Here is a 16,321-nt window from a genome sequence, read left to right as displayed (position 1 = left end):
AGAAAACGCACTGGGGGAATAAATGCCCTATACACATACCTGATTGAAAGAATTGTTGCTAGGAATTTATATGCCACTATTACTCAGGTGACCCGACAGTGTGATCTTTGCCTCCAGACTAATCCCAAAAATACCCCCAGACCGAAACTCGGTCAGAGTGGGAGAGGCCATGGGCCTGGACAGCAGTGGCAAATTGACTTTTCAGAACTCACAAGGAAAGGGGGGTATCGGTATTTGCTGGTATTGACAGACACATTTTCAGGGTGGCCGGAAGCGTTCCCCACCAGAACTGTCAAAGCTCGAGAAGTGACCAGAGTATTATTACAAGAAATAATACCGCACTTCGGAGTTCCAGCCACAATATCCTCAGATAGAGGATCACATTTCATTTCCAAGATAGTGCAACAGATTAGTAGCCACCTGGGCATAGACTGGTGTGAAGGTCCGCCCAAAATGAACGGGTGACGAATGATTTTTGGGTGCAAAAATAACCAACAAGAGGCACAGGGGTTTTGCAGTAACAAATCAACAATGTACAATTTATTGATTATAACCACAGCTAAATATGCGTTTGGTTAAGGGATCCAGGGAAGAGAAGGGTAAGACAAGGAAAAAAGAAGGAAAGGAGGTCCGGGAATGGGGTATAGCTACCAAAACGTGATGTCTTCGGGGTCCCGCCGCCGAAACTCACTGGTACACGTCTTGGGGAGATCTCAAAGGACAGTTGGGCCGAACCCCAATATATATACTGTTCTTGGTTGGGGGAAGGTAACTGAAATTAGGTTTCCATGGAGGGGAGAAGTCCATTGTTTTCATGGCCGAATGCTCACATGTACGTTAAGTTTTCCCCCTCCCTGAGTGTGGAGGGAGAACAGTCCCAGTCTCTGGAAGGAGGTTGCCAGGGGGGTGCCATGGGGGTGCCATGGGGGTGTCAATAGGGTGCCAGAGGGGTTCTTGGTTCCTTGATGAGGGGATTCGCATCTCTGTTGGTCTGTCACGGTGGTTGAAGACAGGCAAGAGGGGTCTTCTCATGGAGCGGGGGAGGAGCCAACCCAGAGCTCAGTCCAGCCAGGTCAGGAGTTTGGAAGAAAGTCCAGTTCAATTGTCCAGAAAAGGGCAGCATGCCCCCTTCGAGTACAGCATGGCGTGTTCTGCAAACATCACTTGTGAACACACTAGATAAGCAGGAGACTTTCTTTCCCAACCGGCTTAGCAGCTTTAACCCTTCGGTAGTCTTTTCTCATGACAATTGTGAGGCAAAAAATGAAGGATTTTCGGATGGACTTCTACACCCAGGAGCAGAGAAAGGCCAAGGGCAGCCGCAGGCCGCTGGGCTGCCTGAGGATTCCTCCTCTTCTGCCGGCTGCCCTGCAACTCCTGGCAAAGGCCAGCAGTGTGTGCAGCACTCTGGGCACCGGGGCAGGGAGCCGGGCTGCTCGGCAGGCTGGAGCACAGGGCAGCTCCTTCAGGCCCAGCAATTGTGCCAGGGAAGCGAGGCCAGTGTGAGGCAGGGACAGCTTGGCAGGGCACATCTGCAGGAGCCAGTGCCTCACGCAGCTCTGGGAGGAAGCGCCTGCAATCCTGCAGTTCTGCACTGAGCCAGAGCAAAGGTGTGAGATTGAGACAGAGTAGGAATTTATTTTGAATTAGGTGAAGTGTTTGGAAGAGGTGAGGGGTCTGTGGGGCTAAAGTTGAAAGAAAAGCTGAATTTTAGAGACAATAAAGAGATAGAGAAAGAAAAACAGAAATGACTACAAAGTTAATCTGTTTTAGACTTAGAAATTTTTTTGATAAAGAAGAACTGGTGCTAAATGTCACGCAGAATGAATATGTATGAACTTATTTTGAAACTGCATGCATATGCATTTAGAAGGGAGATAAAAGAAGACCCGAGGTCTTCAGAGGTATGCTTGCCTTTATGGGGACTTGCGTCCAGCGTGCATCGTAATTAAAGCATACCGGGCTTTACAACTTTTACAAAGTTGTGAGGTTTCTTCTTTTCTCTGCAAAACATTCTTGGTGAGCCAGGCAGGAGAAAGAGATACTTTCCGTCTCCATCTCTGCCCCCACAGGGACAGGGGGGGACCGATGGACTCCTAGGCCCGCCCCAAGATTTTCCTGGAGGAGGCTCCGCTCCTCTCGACTTGCCTCCTGCTGGGACAGACAAGGACCTGCTGGCCTGCGGAGGAAGATACAGTATGTACTGAGGGGCCCCTGGGGGAGAGGAAGGAGAGCAAAGGAGTAAACCACCCAGAGATGTCTGGGTTCAGCTGATAGAGCAGCTGTATTAGAGACGGGGTTCATCGTTCGGATAGAGCGGAACCGCCAGCAGCTCTGGGGGTGAGCTGGGTGAACCCGTGTATGCGTGTATTAAGGTTCATTGTTCTGATAGGGTAGAGCTGAACCCGCGTATGTTTTCTTTGTGTGTGTGTGAGTGGTGTCCAGACACTGTGTTGCTGTATGTTGCATTGAGTGATCGGCGCGCTGTATTTGTAATTGTGCAAGTGTATAAAGTGTATGTTGTATAAAAGAGAGTAGATCCATAGTGCTCTACTGCACGGGGGGAGGAAGTCCTACCTGCCGCTGAAGAAGCTGAGTAAACACCGGCCAAGGCAGGCTTTGGGGGCGGGGAGCGCCCGACAGAGAAAACAGAGTAAACTGTAGAAAAGCGTAGGTGAAGACGTTTATTGAGTAAAAGTAGTAAATTGTAGTGTAAGTTGTGCATACTTTCACCGTCGCTAGACGAACCCGAGGGGTTCCTCTGCCTCAGTGGTTTAGACTCGACCCCTGAGAGTTTGTGAATCCGGTAGATTATTGGATAGATAGGGGAGATGAAGAAATTAATTTAAAAAAACTCTACCAGACTTCAGCTAACACTCTTGTAAGTCTAGACTGAGAACAACTTGCCGTAAAAGATTTAGAGCTCCCTGTAATAAATAGAATAGCTTGCCTTTGCGAAAAATTTCAAGTAGCCTTTGGTACATCAAGGGGCTGGCACGCTGCGTAAGTATTATTACAGTGTATAGTTTGTGAGAAACACTGGTATTGCTGTTCTAACAAGCGACAGAGCACGTGCCCCAAGTGTAGATTAGAAGTTTCTGATCAAGCTGATTCAGAGGCTAAGATCTTAAAACTTGTGTGTGGGAAATCGCATCTGATACCTGCCACTTGGAGTGTGTGGGAGGAAGATTGAGAAGCTACTGTGAAGTCCTCTGAAAAGAGGTTTGGGTGGGAGCGAGATAGGGCAAGAAGGAAATAATGAGAACTAACCAGAGCAAAAAAGTTCCACAGGCCAACCCCTTAGGGTGCATCTTAGCCCACTAGAAAGAAGTCACTAGCTGGGGGAGCTCTGAGAATAAAAAAATTCTAATCCAGTATTGCACACACTAATAACCCTTATACAAGTTAGAAGACAGAGCAAAGTGGCCACCCACTGGAACCCTAGACTATAATACTTTACTGCAGTTAATGTTGTTTTTAAGACGAGAAAGTAAATGACATGAGGTCTCGTATGCTGGTAAGTTTTTCTTTTAAGAAATCACCAAGAGTAGCAAAAAGACTGTGAGATTAAATCACCCTCAGACCTACTGGTCTTAGCCCTTGAAAAAGATAACAAGGCAAAGAGAATGCAAATCAAACGCTGTTGTTCAGCATGCAGTATAGGACAACGGTGTATGAGATCAGATAAGGTCTATCGTTCTGAGGAGCAAGAACGAGACACATTTGAGTGAGTGAAAGCTCCTCCACCTCCTCCCTGAGGGGGGGAGGTTAGAGAAGTTGAAGCTGAAACTGAAGATGAAGAGGAAGAGTACTTCCCCAAAAAGGAGGAGGACTCAAGTAGAGAAAGCACATCTACTAGAACCCACCCCACCCGTGGGAGTCCAGTTGCATCTAGAACTAAGAAGCAAGTAGTGCTACAGGCCCCTCTGCGACAGGCAGTGGGACCAGAAGGAGCCAAATTAATGATTAAAGTGCCATTTACCACCCTTGATTTAGAAGCATGAGAAAAGATTGCGAAGAATTATTGTGTTGACCTGATACTCACTGCCAAATGCCTATGATATGTTATCAAACAACACAATCCAGACTGGGCTGACATCCAGCTACTACTAGATGCTTTCACTGAAACAGAGAAACAGCTGATCCTAAAGACAGCAGAGAATTTGGCAGAAGATTACTGTAAAGCCACACAGCTAGATGTGAAAGAACATTTCCCCCTCCAAGACCCAGAATGAGATCCTAATGTGTCGGCAGAGGTAAAGAAATTAGCAGAGTATCAAGAGTAGATAGCAACAGGAGTAGAAAGAGCTATTCCAAAAACCATAAACTGGTCTGCCTTATATTCCCTTAAGCAGAAGCGTTCTGAGACTCCATCTGAATTTCTAGAGCGTTTAAGGAATACTATGCGTCGTCATACATCATTAGATCTGGAGTCTGAGATACGGACAAATCAACTAGTTAATACATTTTTAAAGCAGTCTGCTAGAGATATCAGGCATAAACTTCAGAAAATTCAGAGACCAGATGAGAAGAATCTTGAAGCCTTGTTAGAAGAAGCCTAGAGAGTATTTAGTAACCAAGAAGAAAGATATAAACAAAGAATGAAAAAGTTAGTGGCAGTAGTACAAGAAGAAAAGCAGAAGAAATACAACCAGAGACCGCCAAGACAAAGACCACCTCAGCTGAGCAAGAACCAGTGTGCAATCTGCAAAAGAATTAGTCACTAGAAAAGCCAATGCCCAGAACGAAGAAGGAGTGACCAACAGATAGCTGCACACGTACAAAACAACTGAAGAGGACCGGGGGATTCTACGCCAGCAGATCCATAACAATGAAGCTAAGAGAAGAAAAGAGTAGGATTTTTAGTTGACACAAGAGCTACATATTCAGTCTTAAATAAAGCTTTAGTACCTGTAGAAAATGATTATGTTGTAGTGCAAAGAGCAACTAGCCAGTCTGAAAGGGCATATTTTTGTAAACCTTTGAAGTATAAATTGAGAAAACAATAGAGTATTCATAAATTCTTGTACATGCCTAATTTGGTGAATTAAGCACTTTTAGGGAGAGATTTATTGGAACAATTACAAGCAACCATTACATTCAAAAATGGGGAAATTACTCTGGAGGTGAATGATCAAAAGTACATGGAGGTATTAAGTTTAACTCTGACAGCTATTGGCATTAAGGAAGAAAGTGATGAAGAAATACTAGGTCAGGTATTTCCTGGGGTATGGGCCTCTGATGTGCCAGGGAGGGTGAAAAATGCCTTCCCCATAGTAATCAAACTCAAGGAGGGGGCGCAACCAGTGAGAATCAAGCAGTACCTCCTAAAGAAAGAGGATAGGAAAGGAATCAGCCCAATAATCGAAAATTTTCTGCGGTTAGGATTACTGAAAGAATGCCAATCTGATTTCAATACTCCAATTTTACCTGTTTGGAAATCTGATGGGTCATACCGGATAGTACAGGATTTGAGGGCTGTCAATAAAATAACAGAAGATCTGTATCCGGTGGTAGCCAATCCATACACTTTATTAACTTGCCTAACACCTGAACTAACCTGGTTTACTGTTTTAGATTTAAAGGATGCCTTCTTTTGCCTCCCCATCCATGAAGCCAGCCAAAAAATCTTTGCATTCAAATGGGAAAGCCCTAAAAGTGGGCACAAAACCCAGCTCACATGGACCAGACTACCCCAAGGCTGGAAAAATTCCCCTACTTTGTTCGGGGAGCAACTTGCAAAGGATCTGGAGTCCTGGGAAGCTCCACAGGAAGAAGGAAGGCTTTTGCAGTATGTGGATGACCTTCTAGTGGCCACTCGGACGAGGGAAGCATGTGTGGCCTGGACGGTAAGCCTTTTGAATTTCCTAGGACTCCAAGGATACAGAGTATCCAAGAAAAAGGCACAGGTAGTGAAACAGAAAGTTATCTACCTGGGGTACGAGGTGAGTGCTGGGCAACGGACTTTAGGGCAGGCTCGCAAGGAAGCCATATGCCAAACCCCAAAACCCCAGACCATAAAAGAGCTCCGAACCTTCTTAGGCATGGCAGGATGGTGCCGGCTGTGGGTTTATAATTATGGACTGCTCATCAGACCCCTCTATGCTCTGATTGCCAATGGAAGCAGAGATCTCCAGTGGACAAAAGAAGCAACACGGGCCTTTCACCAGCTGAAGAATGCTCTCATGTCAGCTCCAGCTCTGGGACTTCCAGATGTGAGTAAACCATTCTTCCTATTTTCCCATGAGAAACAGGGAATTGCCCTGGGAATACTGGCTCAGGACTTGGGTCCATACCGGAGGGCAGTTGCTTACCTCTCTAAGCAGCTAGATGCAACAGCCAAAGGATGGCCAGGTTGCCTCAGAGCTGTAGCAGCAGTTGTGCTGAACATTCAAGAGGCACGCAAGTTTACTCTGGGACAAAAATTGACTGTGCTAGTGTCCCACACAGTGTCCGCAGTACTGGAAGTAAAGGGTGGCCACTGGCTTTCACCACAGAGGTTTCTGAAATACCAGGCCATCATGGTAGAGCAAGATGATGTAGAGATCGTGGTGACTAATATTGTCAACCCAGCTTCCTTTCTCAGTGGAAACCAAGGAGAAGCAGTACACCATGATTGCCTGGAGACCATTGAAGCTACCTACTCGAGCCACCCAGACTTAAAGGATACCCCTCTGGATGATGCAGAGACCTGGTTCACTGACAGGAGCAGCTATGTTGCCAATGGGAAGCGACATGCTGGGTATGCAGTGACCATCTGCAGAGAGGTAATGGAGTCTGGACCCTTACCAACAGGTTCCTCCGCGCAGAAGGCTGAGATAATTGCCCTGACCTGTGCCTTGAAAAGGGCAAAAGGGAGGAGAATAAACATCTACACAGACTCGAGGTATGCATTTGGAGTTGTACATGCACATGGGGCCATCTGGAAGGAGAGGGGACTGCTTACCTCACAGGGAAAGAACATCAAACATGCACAAGAGATAATCCAGCTGCTGGAAGCAGTTCAGCTGCCTGAAAAGGTAGCAATTATGCACATTAAGGCACACCAAAAAGTGAGCTCAGAATTGGAAGAAGGAAATGAGCTGGTGGATAGAGAGGCAAAAGAAGCAGCAAAAGGTGAGGTAGCTACTGAAGGAGTCCTTATTCCAGATGGACAAATCTCCCTTGAAGGTAAGCCAGAATACAACAAGAGAGATAGGAAATTAATTGAAGATCAAAAAGGGACGTATAACCAAGAAGGGTGGGCTACCATTGAAAAGAAACTGGTAATCCCTTCCCATTTATTGTGGTCACTAGTAAGGGAAGAACACCAGAAAACGCACTGGGGGAATAAATGCCCTATACACATACCTGATTGAAAGAATTGTTGCTAGGAATTTATATGCCACTATTACTCAGGTGACCCGACAGTGTGATCTTTGCCTCCAGACTAATCCCAAAAATACCCCCAGACCGAAACTCGGTCAGAGTGGGAGAGGCCATGGGCCTGGACAGCAGTGGCAAATTGACTTTTCAGAACTCACAAGGAAAGGGGGGTATCGGTATTTGCTGGTATTGACAGACACATTTTCAGGGTGGCCGGAAGCGTTCCCCACCAGAACTGTCAAAGCTCGAGAAGTGACCAGAGTATTATTACAAGAAATAATACCGCACTTCGGAGTTCCAGCCACAATATCCTCAGATAGAGGATCACATTTCATTTCCAAGATAGTGCAACAGATTAGTAGCCACCTGGGCATAGACTGGTGTGAAGGTCCGCCCAAAATGAACGGGTGACGAATGATTTTTGGGTGCAAAAATAACCAACAAGAGGCACAGGGGTTTTGCAGTAACAAATCAACAATGTACAATTTATTGATTATAACCACAGCTAAATATGCGTTTGGTTAAGGGATCCAGGGAAGAGAAGGGTAAGACAAGGAAAAAAGAAGGAAAGGAGGTCCGGGAATGGGGTATAGCTACCAAAACGTGATGTCTTCGGGGTCCCGCCGCCGAAACTCACTGGTACACGTCTTGGGGAGATCTCAAAGGACAGTTGGGCCGAACCCCAATATATATACTGTTCTTGGTTGGGGGAAGGTAACTGAAATTAGGTTTCCATGGAGGGGAGAAGTCCATTGTTTTCATGGCCGAATGCTCACATGTACGTTAAGTTTTCCCCCTCCCTGAGTGTGGAGGGAGTACAGTCCCAGTCTCTGGAAGGAGGTTGCCAGGGGGGTGCCATGGGGGTGCCATGGGGGTGCCATGGGGGTGTCAATAGGGTGCCAGAGGGGTTCTTGGTTCCTTGATGAGGGGATTCGCATCTCTGTTGGTCTGTCACGGTGGTTGAAGACAGGCAAGAGGGGTCTTCTCATGGAGCGGGGGAGGAGCCACCCCAGAGCTCAGTCCAGCCAGGTCAGGAGTTTGGAAGAAAGTCCAGTTCAATTGTCCAGAAAAGGGCAGCATGCCCCCTTCGAGTACAGCATGGCGTGTTCTGCAAACATCACTTGTGAACACACTAGATAAGCAGGAGACTTTCTTTCCCAACCGGCTTAGCAGCTTTAACCTTTCGGTAGTCTTTTCTCATGACAATTGTGAGGCAAAAAATGAAGGATTTTCGGATGGACTTCTACACGACCCCGTGACTCACGATTGTCTTGAGGAATCTTCATCAGCAGAGCTTTAGAGTGTCTTTGAAACTCGTTGCATGTCGGTAGCATAACCCCGGAAAAGTAGGGATGACAGGAGAGAGGGGATAAAAGGGGAAGAGAAGGAAAAGAAAGAGGGAAAAGGGGAACCAATAAACATAAACATAATTAATATTGATCATCATAACAACTTCACACGTGGTTATTTGTTATAACAATTTCAAAAATTATGATAATTTTAACAATTTCAAAAAATATTTATCAGTTAAAGCAATATCATTTAACAATTTCAAAATGATTAAAACAAATCACAACAAACAAATCATAATATTATCATCGTCTTTTAAAATTATTTTCTAAGAAGTAAAGTAACTTTCTGTAAGTCACACTTGATATTTAAGAAGTTGTTCTAGGGCACATATGCTTGATTCATAGCTGTTTCGTATCAAGTGTTTTGGGGACATCTATTGTATCGAGTACATCAGCTAAGCGGTGTGCATTGACTACAGCTGACAGTCTCTTAAGCTTTTTCATCATTCTCCAATTCAAAATGAATAGGGCTGCTGACAAGATAAAGCCAAGCGTAACTAGGATCAAAAGAACAACAATTGGATGGCACACACTGTTCAGAACACCTGTGGCAGTAGGTGACCACCCAAAAAGAGTATCCCACCACCTATGCTCAACATCCTGCTTTACCCTCTCCATAACCCGGTGTATTTGTCTCACGTTGCGATGAACAGTCACCAGGGTCTTCTGTCCGCTCTCCTTGATTTTCTCGAGGATGTCAACCAGGTCTTGATGGAGCAATAGTTGTCTCACGAGGGTGAGGTTCATTCCGATAGGAGTGGGCATCAGCTTCTGGATCAGCGTGTAGTTGGATTGCAGTAGGTGGTGAGAAGTAACTGGAGCTTCATAAGAGAAATCGCGTTCTACTATCTTAGTAAAGTTACAAGCACAAAAATTTGAATGATTCTTTGCATCTACCACAACATCTTCTACAAAGACAGAATCACATGTCGTTCTAAAGCATGCACAGCCATTGCCTATGTATATAAGAGCTGTCTGGGTATCCTCATGTGGACGAATCTTGAAATGACAGATATTTTGCTCTACGTCTAAACAAATATTTGATCTATGATTGCATTGCTTTCACAGATGAACTCTTGTTGTTCTCGGACAACACAAGTTTCCAGGTTAACAGTTTGCCATTTGTCATCAACCTGACGGGCCCATCCCCTATGTTCAGTAGGATAGAGAACAGCTCCGTCATGGTTTAATCCTAATGCAATAACAGGGAAGACCAAATGTACAGAGGCATTGCGTATGGTTAGGACAAAAGCAGTGGCTATGTTTGAAATGGGATCATAGGTAAAGTTCACCAGGTTCCACCAGGATTGGAATTCTCTTTCAAATTCAGTGGCACTGTCCCAGATTATTTTCCGAATTTCTGTGGGGAAGGTGCCTTCCTCGCCCTCTCTTCGAATTGCAGCAGAGACAGATTGCATCTACAATTGTGCCTGGATACAGCTGAGGGCTAAGGAAACATTGTTCTGTGTAGCACTAAGTGCATCAATTACCAATTTGTGATCATCCACATTCACTCTTTCCCAATTTGGTAATATGCTTGATAGCAGCCACTGGTGTGTTCGCAAAAGCCAATAAGAATGACTGCAGTAGTTGCTGTAATTTGGTCAAATCTCTAATTGTGACAGCCAATTTATTCAAGTTCAATTAATTTACATGTTATGTATAATATCATCACCTGGTGTTACCATAAGGGGAAGGAAAAACATTATTTCTGTTATTCATCACTAGTGTTATCATGGTTTGTCAGGTCTTCATGTCCCTTGGAGTTCTTCTGAAAAAGTAAACACAACAGACTCTGCCACGAAGAGGCAGAAAAGGTTAGAACAATGGAATTCACAGAGAGGTTTTGAACAGCAGTGGTACTTCCCCTACAGCAGCAGGGGGTCCACCAAAAACAGGTTGTCCAGGGTAATGCCCTGGGTTCTTGAAATCATCTGCTCCCTGTAGTGAAGGAATTGTGCTTGGAGCTGTCTGGCAAAAAGCAGTGATTTTGGAACACTCATTTACCCCCCATCTATAGTAAGAGGTGTGAGAAGTCCATTTAATCTTTTCACCTTCTGCCCTATCCTGCACACTTTTGACAGTAAAGTGAGAAACATTACCAGATTGAATTTCCTGTGGGTTTAGGAAAATCCCAAACCATCCCTGCATTGCTTTTACAGTATTATCTCCTGTAGCTCTTTTAAAAGCATCAGCCTGGAGCAACCCAAATATAAACATAGCATAGGACTTGGTGTTAATACAGACAAGAAAGTAATTCTGTCCCTCACTTTGGAAAATACTCCAAACAGTTAACAGTTCCCCAACCTGGGCATTGTCCTGTTCCTCTCTGTTAGCAGAAGTGGGGGAGAGAGGAGGGGTTGCTTTAGTCACAGAGGCAGGTTTATTTTGGCTGCTACCCAAGCTCCCAGTTTCTTGGATTGCCCAGTTCTCCTCCACCTCCCTGGGAGCCAAGCCAACCACAAACACCCCTTCCCAGGTAGTGTACCTTTTCTCAGCATCTTTGAAACCATAGGAATAAAACTCAACAGGCTTTGTCAGACCCTCGGGACCCTGCTGCCAAATGTTTACTGAAAGTTGTGAGGAGGCAAATCCCCACTCCACCTGAAAGGGGTCTGTAGGATAGATAGGGTCCAGTGCTTGGTGAGCTGTCACTTCAAGAATCAGCAATTGCAATGTTTCCTTCTGAGAAGAAGTCCAATCCCATTTTATTCTTTTTCTCAGCAAGTCATAAAGGGGAACAAAAGGGTCATTCTGGTTACTAAGAAGTTTATCTGGTCTTTCTATAGGAGACAGAGCTACTATGGTTTTCTGAAGGAGAATTGCTGTAGGTTTAAGTGTTCCCGGAAGCCTTTGAGTTAAAGAGGTCATAATTTCAGGCTTTACAGGTGATTGGATTGGAGATTCAAAACCAGGAATTAATTTCTTTTCATGAATCAATTGCAGGCAGCCAGATTTGTGAATGTTTTCCAGGAGTTGGTCAAGGATACCAACCAAAGGGTCTCTCCTTTCCAAGGGGTTAAGCCCCTCAGCCCAATGAGCTGTGTGCTGATTTGGGGACCATGGGATGCGTCTGTCTGCTGTTGTTAGGAACACCCCATGTCTCCAGCACCCTCCAGCTTCTTGTTCTGACAAAAGAATCTGATCTCTCCCAGTGAGAGACACTTGACAAATGTGTTCTGTTTCAGATTTTTGGGGGCGAAGCCCATACTGCTTTGCAAGTTTTGTTAATTCAGTAGCAGTGTACGGGATTTCTTTAGTGGTTTTGTGCGGGCTAAAATCTTCATTATTGATATAGTTGTATTCTGTTTTAATTAGAGGTTTTATGTTGTTACAGCAGTGTTTCCCGCAATTTTTCATCAGGGTTAATTCTGTTTGAGAACAATTTTGACTAGTGTGAGGAGTTTCTTTCTCCTCTGTTTCTTTTGAGGAATCAGAGTTCTGTGAATTTTTAACATGTTCCTCTCTCAGGGCAGTCCGTAACAAGTTATTTACATTTCTTTCTTCATCCAATTGTTTTTGCAAAACTTCAACTAGGTTTTGGAGGGAGTCTATGATAGCATTTTCCTCACTTTTTTGCTTAAAGCGAGTTTCTATGGCTGCTGTGAGACAGGCACCCAAGACTGAGCAGAGGACGGTTTTATTTTTGCCCAGTTTAAATTTTGTTTCATGTTGCAAAGAAGATATTCTATCAATAACATTTTCTAAGTTAAGCCAATTGCAGTTTGCCCATTCTTCTCCCCTCGGAGAAGGTGTGGCATTGTATTTAGCAAGCAGAGCATAAAATTCAGCTTTACCTTTTGCACTGAAGTTTTTAGTCATTTTGTGAGGGGAACAAAGCTACACCAGGGAGTTAACTGAAGTTACACAAATCACACAGCCTTTCCACTGTCCCCTTGCTTCCCTGGGTAGTTGAAGAGACAGAATCAGTCTGGGAGGCCCTGTGAGGTTGCTTCAAATTTGTCTCTTCCTTCCCAGACAGTACAGATACGCACTCACATGAACACAGGCACACACAAATGTTTTCTTTGTGAGGGGACCAGAACCTAGAACAGGGAAAAAGCCACTCAGCCTTCGCTGGGCCGCCCCTCGCTCCCTGTGTAGGTGAAGGGACAATATCTGTCTAAAAGGCACTGCTTAATTACTTCAAGTCTGCCCCTTCCCTTTTAGACAGTCCAGGTACACAAAATACAGCAGTAAAAAACAGTTAACAGGTTCAAATTCACCTCAAAAACAACAGTAACAGGTTCAGATTCAATTCAAATACAACAACAACAATGGTATCAGTATCAGTATCAATATCAGTAACAGCATCAATATCAGGATCAGGAGAAGTATCAGTGTCAGTGTCCGTGCCGGTAAAATCAGTAACAGAAATGACAGTAACAATTTCCCCTGCTTTTGCACCGAAAAATCTTTTGTGTCAATTCCGGAGCCTGTGTGCTCAATCGAGCATGAGATTTGGCTTTGGCGTGTGTAGTTTGTGAGAGGTTACAAACTACACAAAACCTGCAAAATCTCACTGGCTGCTGGAATCCTTGTCCGTGACGCCAATTATGTGAAGGTCCACCCGAAATAAACGGGTGACGAATGATTTTTGGGTGCAAAAATAACCAACAAGAGGCACAGGGGTTTTGCAGTAACAAATCAACAAGGTGCAATTTATTGATTATAACCACAGCTAAATATGCATTTGGTTAAGGGATCCGGGGAAGAGAAGGGTAAAACAAGGAAAAAAGGGAGGAAAGAAGGTCAGGGAATGGGGTATAGCTACCAAGACGTGATGTCTTCGGGGTCCCGCCGCCGAAACTCGCTGGTACACGTCTTGGGGAGATCTCAAAGGACAGTCGGGCCGAACCCCAATATATATACTGTTCTTGGTTGGGGGAAGGTAACTGAAATTCCATTGTTTTCATGGCCGAATGCTTCCCAGTCTCTGGGAGGAGGTTGCCAGGGGGGTGCCATGGGGGTGTCAATAGGGTGCCAGAGGGGTTCTTGGTTCCTTGATGAGGGGATTCGCATCTCTGTTGGTCTGTCACGGTGGTTTAAGACAGACAAGAGGGGTCTTCTTATGGAGCGGAGGGGAACCACCCCAGAGCTCAGTCCAGCCAGGTCAGGAGTTTGGAAGAAAGTCCAGTTCAATTGTCCAGAAAAGGGCAGCATGCCCCCTTCGAGTACATCACGGCGTGTTCTGCAAACATCACTTGTGAACACACTAGATAAGCAGGAGACTTTCTTTTCCAACCGGCTCAGCACTTTTAACTCTTCAGTAGTCTTTTCTCATGACAATTGTGAGGCAAAAAATGAAGGATTTTCGGATGGACTTCTACAGCATGGCCTGCGCTGGCCAGGCCTGACTGTGCCAAAGGCAGAGCTCAGCTGCCCTTGGGGGCTGCAGGAACAGTCCTGAGCCCAAAGAGCCTCCATGGCTGTGCTGGAGACCAAGGCTGCAGGAGGGAAATGCAGGGCTGCTGCAGGATGGGGAGGGCATTGAATTCCAGCACACACCTCAGCTCTCTGATGATCCCGACACCATGCTGGGCTCTGTTTCAGACTGGAGCAGAGCAGATGATGATGGGTCAAGAGCCCTGCAGGGCCATCAGGGACCTGCAACTTACAAGGTGCTCTGTTCTCCCTCAAGTGCTCTCTGAGAGATCCAATCCCAGCTGGGCATCTCAGGGCACAAGTGGCACTGGCTGTTCATGGGCACATAACTGATGTCAGCCTGGATAGGGGCACAGCTTTTATTACCTGTTAGTTTCATAATATACAAGCAAATCTTTATTATCTGGGTCATTTAAGTACTGTTAAGAAATGGCACAGTTTTCCCATCTGGAACAGGAATTTCCTGGAGGTGTACAGATGGCAGGAGGAAAAATACTGATCTTGCCTTCTACTGGTGTGACCAATATTTTGTCTATTACTTCCTCTCCATTTTTCTTCAGGTGTTTTCAGCTCTTCTGTTGAAATGGCCATGTCTAAGCACATCTCTTCCTTTACAGCAGGTGGATCTATGTACTTCTACTGCTCTCTGTTTTCCTCCTCTAGATGCTCTCTGGTCATTCAAGTGCCTCTCAATGACTGGCTTCATGCTTTGAGCTGGATGAAATTGCTCAATATTTCTGAAGTTCAAATAAATATATAATAAATATCATCTTAATTGTGTTTTTATCTATCACAGAATTACCTTATGTCTTTGTCTAAAACTGTTCCTGTACAGAAATCTCTTGGGGATGGTGGACATGTCAGATACCGCTGGGACATCACAGAGAGCTCAGGGAAGAGCTGTGATGGTTATTAAACTGTTCAAATACTTAATTTGTGTTTGTTTGCAAGAAACCTTTCTGTGCCTCTGAGTGTCACCAGTCCCTGACACCAAAGGACACAAACCTGCTGAGTTGTGGTTCCCACTGCAGGGGCTGCCCTTGGACCTTGGCTCTGCACAGGAGAGCTCTTCATCTCCTTTCTCTCATTTCCTGCCCCTGGGCATGGAGGGAGCTCCTGACTTCAGCCTGTGACTCGTGTGTGCAAAGAGCAAATCTGGGCAGAATCAGGGCAGGAAGGGTTTGGGGGGACCTTGGGATCTGTGCTGGGCACAGAAGGTGTTTTCCATTGCTCTCAGGCTGTCTGCTGTAGAATGTGGATTTAATACCCAGCAGAGGAATGACTTTTGCATTTGATGGAGCTGTGGCTTGCCTTGGCTTTGTTGGCTGACAATAAATGAACATCCCTCTGTGTCTCAGGCAGCTCCTTCTCCAAGGAAAGCAGGTGGGAGTTGGAGCCAAGGAGCTGAAAGCTGCAGGTGCAGCCTGGGCTGGAGGGAGCTCAGATTTGCACAAGGCTGCTCTGAGTGCCAGGGCTGGGATGGGGGAAATGGTGGGGTGGGGGTATGGACAGAGTCTGATTGATTGTCAGCCATGAAGGGTCTTGATTTTCATATCTATTCAAACTGAATGAGGAACTACTTGGATTCACTGTCAATAAGAGACTGCACAGACTGATTTGTGAACAGGAAATGTCCCAAACAGGACCTTAAAAATCTTTTCTCACTGTCTTTTTAAATATAAGGCATTCACTTAGAACACACTACTGAAATCTATCAAATTAACCACAAACATTTGAACACTTAAATCAAATCAACACTTAAATCAAACTCCAGAGGCTTGGGTTCTTAAGGTGTTCTGAATGTTAATGATCTTTGGGACACTGAATTCCTGCACTGAAGAGCTGAAGGCTGAACAAGCATCTGCATCAGGAAAATTCAACCGCAGCCTCCAAGTTGCTGAGGATGTCAGCAGCCCCCACTGAGGCCATCCCTGCCCAGAGACCGTGGGGGAATGGGCAGACAAGGAGAGCGTCCCTGGGGCTGGGGCAGCACAACTCAGAGGCAGCAGCGGCTCCAGCTGGAAAATGGAGTGTGGAATGTGGCTGGGGAAGCCCTGCCTGGGCTGTGCCAAGCAGGACAGACAAGCCCTGCTCCCATCCACTAAAAAACAACTCTCTCAATGAGATATTTAAAAGAAATTACAATTGTTTGTGTACTCTGAGATGGACTCTCGTGAGAAATACCAACAAGATATTCTCAGGAGCTTAAAACAACAAAT

The 16,321-nt window shown here is 45.4% G+C and overlaps 1 long non-coding RNA gene across 1 annotated transcript; it reads left to right on the top strand.

The window, feature by feature from the left end:
• The first annotated feature begins 2,068 nt into the window (after positions 1-2,068).
• LOC134434724 (uncharacterized) lies at positions 2,069-14,877 on the top strand. Its single transcript, XR_010031915.1, has 2 exons — positions 2,069-2,196; positions 14,663-14,877. It is a non-coding gene; the product is annotated as an uncharacterized LOC134434724 (long non-coding RNA).
• The last annotated feature ends 1,444 nt before the right edge of the window (positions 14,878-16,321 follow it).

The sequence above is a fragment of the Melospiza melodia genome, unplaced genomic scaffold (assembly GCF_035770615.1).
Source record: "Melospiza melodia melodia isolate bMelMel2 unplaced genomic scaffold, bMelMel2.pri scaffold_46, whole genome shotgun sequence".
NCBI lineage: Eukaryota > Metazoa > Chordata > Aves > Passeriformes > Passerellidae > Melospiza > Melospiza melodia.
Note: the sequence above shows the minus strand (reverse complement) of the source record. Positions and strands in the feature narration are given on the sequence as shown.